Here is an 8841-nt window from a genome sequence, read left to right as displayed (position 1 = left end):
TTTTATCCAAGTCAAATTTTTGAGTCAAAAAATCAACACAATAACTTAAATGTGGATTTGAAAGCTAAATACTAACTATGAAAGAATATGAATAATTCTCAAGTTAGTCTTAAAGCATAGATTATCTAGCTTAAAAGAATTTGAAAAATTTAAATACTTAAAGCAAAATGAATAACAAAATAGAAAACTTCTCCAAGGATTCATCTAAATTAACAAAATAAAATGACGTTAAGAATTGTTAGCGATAATCAACATATATTCACAAATAGAATAAAGAACTATATAAAATAAAGAACTAGACAGAAACGGAATTTTGGTCCCTTTCTTATCCCTGTCGCCACTGCTGCGCTCAAATTAGACATTTTTAAGTCAAAATTTCAAATTTCTAGCGCTTTGGGCTATTATCGCTGCTGCTGATTGTTCAAATTGGACTTATTTAAGTCCAAAAATTCCCAATTTTAGTCCCTTTGGTACTGTTGCTACTGCTGCAATAATCAAATTACATTCTTAAATCCAAAATTCAATTTCCAAGCCATTTGGGATTGTTATTACACCGCTACTTAGCTGCTGCCATTGGTTTGGCTTTTAACCATTAATATTAGCTTCCCCTTCACGACTCGGACGTTGACTCGAAGAAATGAATATGCAAGAGACAGGGAGTCCAATTTGACTCGAAAAAGAGAGTTCATGACAAGAAAAATGAGAGGAATAGGAATTAGATGTCTAATCAATTAAATAAATAAACTGGACTCCTTAAATTGCTAAACAGTCAACTTAAATAATATACAAATTATAACTCTTGAAGCTACGAAATAGAAGTATTGCTAACAGTGATTACAAGATATTAGACAATATATGCATGAGACTAAATAAATGAAAGTAGCAACAGCAAAGATAAAAAGGGAGAAGAGATAAGAAGACACAAACTAGGAAAAATCCGGTTTAAGGACAAACACATATTCTTACAAAATCTAAAGTTAAATGCCAATGAACATGTCATTATCTCAATCTCATTCAATAACAGAGACCATAATAATACTGAAATAAAAATGAGAAACAAACAAAATGCTAAAGCTAATTGAACAAATGATAAAGTGAGAAATAAATCTACATATAATCTACAATAACAATAGGCAATTCACAACTAGTGTAAGCCAATAACAGTCCGAGATGGAGTCAACTAACAACGATAGGCAACCAGATATTAATATAACAACAACTAAACAGAGGCTTCTAAACCCATTTGCTATCAAGTAACCTCCCATTAAATGCAACCTTTGACCAAACCAGAAAGGAATTCGAAACAAATTCATATCTAGCTTAAGGATACACACGCTTAAACTTAACTTGATCAAATTCTTAAGCCATTTTTCACGAGTTCATCAAAGAGGCAAACAAGGAAACAGAGAGTAGGAGCGACATTTCAGCAACAAAAAAACAGACATTTCATAATACAAAAGATAGAAACTTTAGATTTGATAGAATATTTTTAGATCAAATTCTCGATAAAGAAAAATACATGAATTGTATCTCGAGTTATGTGTGTCTAAAAAGGACAACAAGAAGGAAGAAAAATCAACAATTTTATGTCATGAATTTAAAATGCATATGCAGATAATACACTAAACAAACTAAGTACATATATTCCATGTTCAAGAAAACTCAGCTAAAATAACGAGATAACAGACAGCGATTCAAATGGGCATGAAGATTAGACTACGAAAAAAATCAAGGCCCTATTTTACATAGCTATTCCAACTTAATCAGGAACAACAACTAGAAGCACACACATGAAAAGAAACTTAATCTGCCCATGGAACAACAAAACTGAAACTAAAAGATCACCCAAAATCAACCTAACCTATATGAAATAGCTCAGATAAAATAAAAGGTTGTTGAACTCATAGGCATATTAATAGCTAAAGAAAAACTATCTCAGGGAAGCTAAACAAAATTTAAACATGATGAGAGAATTAAAGAAACAAGAAACAGAATTAGAAATGAACATGAACAAGTCATTATAACATAACAAGACAAACAAAACTTTATAACTTCCGCCGAAGCGAAACATCACTAAAAATTAAACTAAAAAGGAAGAAATAACATAACTGAATAACGAAATAGAAGGAAGATTACTTGGTCTGGGCAGTGAACCGGACGGCGAGATCGACGGAGACGATTCCATCACTTTCATCTCGAACGGCCACAAAATTTTGAACTAATAAACCGAGAATTCCCAAGCTTTTCAGGGGTACTATCAGGTCTCAAAAAATCGTCCCCTTGAACAGTGAATGGGGTGGGTTTATATAGAAACCCAAAAATTGATGAATTCTCGATGCGGGACCGCTGGATTTCGAAATTCTTAGAGGATAAGGTGTGAGCTGGAGAGTGTACGAATTCGTACCATTTTTGAACGAAAAATGGCGAAAGGAAAGGAAAATTGAGAGGTTAATGTTGTTGGATCGTTCTGGAAACTCCAGTTGTCCTCAAACTCGTGCTAGGCACACTTAAACGTATCGGACTGAAGGAAAGAAAAGAAAAATCGAGGAGTCTTAACCGATTTGGGACTTAGAATTCAAGGTTGCTGGTGCATTTGTTCTTTGGTTGAGAAAGAGGAAGAGAAGAGTATATAGGACTTTGGGGCTTGAGAATGGGGCGGGTCACTAAAAAAATATTGGGTTAAAGGCTATTTGATGGTCCAAATTTGGAATGAATAAAGTCCATTAAGATAGTTTCAAAGGAAACAAGTCATTTGATTTATATTCACATCAAATTTAAATTGATAGAATGGGAACGAAACGAATTATAACTCAACTAATTATTCAATCTTCTTAACTTTTAACAACACAAAATAATTATTTCAAAAAGAAGGATCTTAGTTAAATTTTGAACTAATTAGTTTTTAAGGAAATAAGATGTGTAGTTAATTAAAACTCTATTTTTTGATTAAAATTTTTTTTTCTAAATATTTATTCAAAATTGAAAATTATATAAATCTATATGTTTTACTTGTATATAGAGATATATTTTATAGTAAAAATGGAAAATTGCATTGAAAATGGTTTCAAAAAGGTATTTTTGATTTTTCGAAATAATTACTTCAAATTGTTTGAAATTTAAGAAGCTTGAAAATTAATTAATAGTGGAGGGGCAAAATTAGGTGTCAACAACTGCCCCTCATTTGACTGGGATGGATGAAAGAGATTTGAGACAAATGAAATTGACGAATCCAATTTTGTCCGTCCACTAATGCATCTTATTTTTAAACGGTGTACGGTAAGGATTTTAAAGAATTTTGGCCAGACCCTGATATTGGGTTTCCTACTTATCTTAGGTTACATGAGAACTCAGGCCACTAGTAGTTCGAAAGACGCTTGATTTAATGCACAATTTTGAAAGAATGCAAAAGCTATTTCGGTGTTGAAGTATGGCGAGACTGAAAAGCTCGAGAATAGAATGATGACAGAATTGTTGGAGTACAGTCGAGTTTTCAACATTACGTCCGCCTACATATCCCTAAACTTTGGGAATCGGATTGCTTGTAGTTCAACTCAATCGGTTGAAAATGAAATCTCTTATGCGGAAATAACCTTTAGCTTAAGGATGAGTGACAAACTAATTGAGCGTGGAACTATCAAACCGCAAGAAATACCCACACGCCGGATAGGGATATGGTTTGATTGTGGTGGAAGTCGCTCCTCAACTCGCATCCTAAGAGTTTGATATTCCTCTTTGGACTATGTCCCAGTTCACTGCTAAGAAAAATTACACGTTGTGATGCCTCCTATTTTGACGTAGTCCCCTTCATGTGTTGTAAAATCTGGAGAAAATTGTCAGTAGGAAAAATGTAATATAAATACATATATAATTTGTGCAAACCTAGTTTAACATGCCATACTGAAGGATGTGACGATCCAATTTCAAGTGTATTGCTCTTGAAGGATGTGGTAATCCAGAGTGATGTGTCAATTTAAACAAGGTGATGATTCAATAACATGATATAACCTGTCACTTTTTAGGGAGGTGACGTCCCAACATGTCACTTTTTAGGGATGTAACGTCCCAATATAATATAACCTTGTGTTTAAGGGTGATAACGTCCCAATATAATAATAACGTGTCACTTTGAGAGAAAGGACTGTCCAATGTAATATAACATGTCATATTCAAGGAGGTGACAACCCAATATAATAATAATGTGTCACTTTCAGGACAGTGACGATCAATATAATATAACTTGTCACATTGAGGAAGGTGACGCGTCAATAATAATTTAACGTTGCACGTTGAAGGAAGTGACGCTCCAATAATAATTTAATGTGACACGTTGAAGGAAGTGACACCCTAATAAAAATTAAAGTGTCACATTGAAGGAGGTGACGCTCCAATAATATAATGTGTCACGTTGAAGGAAGTGACGCTCCAATAATAATTTAACTTGTCATGTTGAAGGAAGTGATGCTCCAATAATATAACATGTCACGTTGAAGGAAGTGACGCTCCAAAAATAATTTAACGTGTCACTTTGAAGGAAGTGACGCTCCAATAATAATTTAACGTGTCACATTGAAGGAAGTGACGCTTCAATAATATAACGTGTCACGTTGGAGAAAGTGATGCTCCAATAATAATTTTAAAGTGTGACGTTGGAGGAAGTGACGCTTTAATAACAATTTAACGTGTCACGTTGAAGGAATGACGCCCCAATAATATAACGTGTCACGTTGAAGGAAGTGACGCTCCAATAATAATTTTAACATTTAACACTATAGGAAGTGATACTCCAATAATATAATGTGTCACGTTGAAGGAAGTGACGCTCCAATAATAATCTAACGTGTCACGTTGAAGGAAGTGACGCTCCAATAATTTAACGTGTCACGTTGAAGTAAGTGACTCTCCAATAATAATTTAATGTATCATGCTGAATGAAGTTATGCTCCAATAATATAATGTTTCACGTTGAAGGAAGTGAAACTCCAATAATAATCTAACTTATCACGTTGAAGGAAGTGGTGCTCCAATAATTTAACATGTCACGTTGAAAGAAGTGATGCTCCAATAATAACGTGTCATGTTGAAGGAAGTGACACTCCAATAATAATTAAATGTATCACATCGAAAGAAGTGACGCTCCAATATAAAACCTTATGATAAAGAACAAATCTAAAAATAGGGAGTATGGTTATTACATGGTAATTTTATTAGCTTCTCATAGTTTGTGAAGCCGGTAACATCTCTGGTTGTCATGAAGACTTTGTCCTCCCTGCGTTAAGAACAGAGAAATTAATAAATGTCAAGAATTTTGAACGATTCATGATGATCTGGTAACCATAGAGAACGCGGGATTCTGGAAGAACGCTTTGAGTACTTATAATGTTGCAACAAAGCACTAAAGGCAAATTAGGGATGTTACATAAGGTGCACCCCTAATTTAAATCTGGAATCTCTTATTAAAGAGAGAAATTTCTTGAAAAAGAGTATCTGAAACTTGAAATTGAACGGAAATTTTGAGAACTTTGAACTATTTCAAAAAGTTGCCCCTGTTTTCAGTCCAAGGGTACTTAATTGAAATAATTTGCATGAAACGAAAAATGACTAATTCAAAAACATTCCTCAGTTTCCTCTGAGGTTTGTAGTTTAAAATAGTAAGAAGACCGAATCCTTATATAGGATTGCCTACGTATCTTGTTGGAACAAGAAATCAAGTCTGACGTAGTTCAAACTTTAAAAAATATTAACAGAATTCTTGAAGAACATAAGATTATCCATAAAAAGGACGAGAGATTTGCAACAACGAAGGACTAGATTTTTCAACGTAAAATAGGGGATAAGAGTAAGCTTATTGGATTGGATCCTTAGTATCGAGGATTCTTCATAATAACATCTTTGGATAAGGACTAGCACGTGTCCCTTGTCCGGTGAATGTCTGGGCTGATCCTTCAAAAGTTGAAAAGACCTTTTGGAATTTTGACTCCAATTCTAACGACACCTGCAAAGTTCAGATGTAATTAGTAATAAAATAAAATTACCAAAGAAAAAGATAAGTTTTTAAATGAAGTTGTTCAGCTTATATTGATCTAGATAATGTTTTATGGTTTTCGTCATTGTGCCAAGCTACTCCATATGTAAAATTGAGAATGTGTAAGTCACAATAAAGTGAAAGGAAAAAATTTAGAAGATGAGTAAGAGTAGAAATCATCTGAGCTATGACGAGGGCACAGTGGGTCCAATGATGCCACTGTAACTTTGTAGTTCCTGCATCCAAAGAAAGATTCTTAGTTTTGAGAGACTGATTCATATTGGTTTTGTCTTGCCACCCCGATGCTCCTTTGACGTCTGGTTTACAAGCTTGTCAGATATTGAAATGTCGTTTGATGGAATTTTTGAGGACCTTCCTCAAAAATTCTGCCCCGGCTTAAATCATAACATAACTTTGAACTTTCTGTAGTTTTAGTTGAATTTTTTTGATTCAGTTTTGAGTGAATCTCAAAAATTCTGCCCTAGTTGCAACTTTGAAGTGATCCTTGATTCTGGCTTGTTGGAAAAATTCCTCTTCTAACGAATTTTGAGATCCTCTCAAAGTTTTGCCCAGTTTCATTATAAAGGGAAAATAAAAAACTTACGAGGAATACGACCGAGCCGGTGTGGCGCCTACGTAATCCACTAGGGAAATCAGGTCGAACGTAGTTCCACTCTCGAGGATTAACAGGAATAGGAAAATTTAACTAAGGAAACAACCGAGGCCGACATAGGCTGCCTACGTATTTCACTAGGGAAATCAGGTCAAACGTAGTTCCACTCTCGAGGATTAACAGGAATAGAAAAATTTAACTAAGGAAACGACCGAGGCCGACATAGGCCGCCTATGTATCTCATTCTTGAGAATTCAGGTCAGACGTAGTTCCAAGTACAAGGAAACATTAAAAAGGGATAAAAGGGTGACCGAAGCCGACATAGGCTGCCTACATATCTCATTCTTAAGAATTCAGGTCAAACGTAGTTCAATACAGATTAAAGACGCTTACAAATCAAATCCAAACAAATGAATACAAAGGAAACAAAGCGATTACAGGGAAATGAGACAACAAACCCCAAATGCAAGACTAAAAGATGCCAAAAGTGACTTCCAGGAAACTTGCTTCTTCTTTGCAACTGGTTATGCCAACAACTACTCCTTATGCTTAGGTAGCGGATTGGTGTTCACATTTGGTGGAGCTTGAGCAAGTTTTACCACATCGTTGTCAATCAGATCTTGAATTTTGTGTTTGAGAGTGATACATTTTTCGGTATCATGTCCAACTACTTCTGAATGATAAGCACAACACTTATTTGGGTCATACCACTCGGCTGAAGTATTCACAGTCTTGGCTTCCACTGGATGAAGTATTCTTGCCTCTTTCAATCTCTCAAGAAGTTGAGTCCATCTCTCACACAATTAAGTGAAGACTCTGGGAGGCTTTTTCTCAAAATTAGGACGAGGTGCATTGTTTTGAGGATTTTGCATTTGTCGTGGAGAACGAAATGTTGCTTGATTGTTGCAGACATAGTATTGTGAATTAGGATAGCCTGGATGTGGTTGACGGTTATATGAGGTAGCTCCTCGAGACGTTAACATCATAACTTCTTTCTCTTTTTTCTTTCCAAAGGAACCAGTTTGATAGACCCTATTAGCAAACTGAGATGAGGTGTAACTTGCTATTCTGCCAATCTTGAGACCGTCTTCAATCATTTCTCTAGCCTTGATAACTTTAGTGAATGTCTTTCCACCCATTGTCACCATTCGCTCATAGTATTCTGAGTCTTGAGCTTGAATGAAGTCGGTGATCATTTCTAATTCCTCCATAGGTGGGTGTACCCTAGCAGCTTCTTCCCTCGAACATGTTCAGATTAGTTGATTGTAAATAATTGATAAGCTTTAAGTGATAAAAGTATTTTTAGTGCTAGAAGCAATTTTATAAATAAGTAGTTACAACTTAATGAAATGTTTGGATAGAAGCTTTGATGTTCATGATAAATAATAATGTATTTGATAAAAGAGTGTTAATAAGATGTTGTTTTATCAGAATGACTAAGATATTCTTGATTTTTTTGTAATAAAAAAAATATAAGTTCAAAAGTATTTGTGTAAAGAAAAAGAGAAACAACATATACAAAGTGAAGAAAAAGTTAATAGTTTTGCTTTCGGAAAGATATTTTGAGAAATAGAAAACATATTAAAGATAAAATGGTAAAATATTTAATCAAACTCAAAGTACTTATAAATTGAAAAACTTTAAATTGAGGTTGAACATCTTATAATTTTTTGGCTGATTTTGATTTATAAGCACTTTGAAATTAACCAAACACGTAATAAATAAACTAAAAAGTGTTAATAAGTTAGTTTAATTTGACAAACTTATAAATTTAATCGAACACCTCTTAGGTAGGAAATTTATTGTAACAATATGTTTGTAGCTATTAAGCACGTGCTTATTTATAACTTAGCTTAAATCAATGTAATATGGTTTGTTATAATTATATTGTATTTCAAGTATTATTATTTTTTTTGGCTGCAAGGCTAGTATCGTTACAATAACTATAAAATGTTGTTAAACGGATGATTAGTTATGAAATTGTGTTGTGGCAATAAGTATATAACTATTGAGCCAATTATTGCTTCAATTTGTATAACATGAAGCAAAAATATCTATTTAGCTATAATATTTTGTTTAAGGTTATTTTAGATCATTCAAAACTCATTACTTGTTATACATTATATAATTACTAATTAAATATTTATCATCCAGTAAATTTTTTTTCATGCTAGACATATAAAGAGTGATGTGATTTAATAAGATT

The sequence above is a fragment of the Solanum verrucosum genome, unplaced genomic scaffold (assembly GCF_900185275.1).
Source record: "Solanum verrucosum unplaced genomic scaffold, falcon-dt-bn FXZP01000242.1, whole genome shotgun sequence".
Taxonomy (NCBI): domain Eukaryota; kingdom Viridiplantae; phylum Streptophyta; class Magnoliopsida; order Solanales; family Solanaceae; genus Solanum; species Solanum verrucosum.
The sequence above is the reverse complement of the archived record's forward strand: the minus strand, read 5'-3'. Positions refer to the sequence as shown.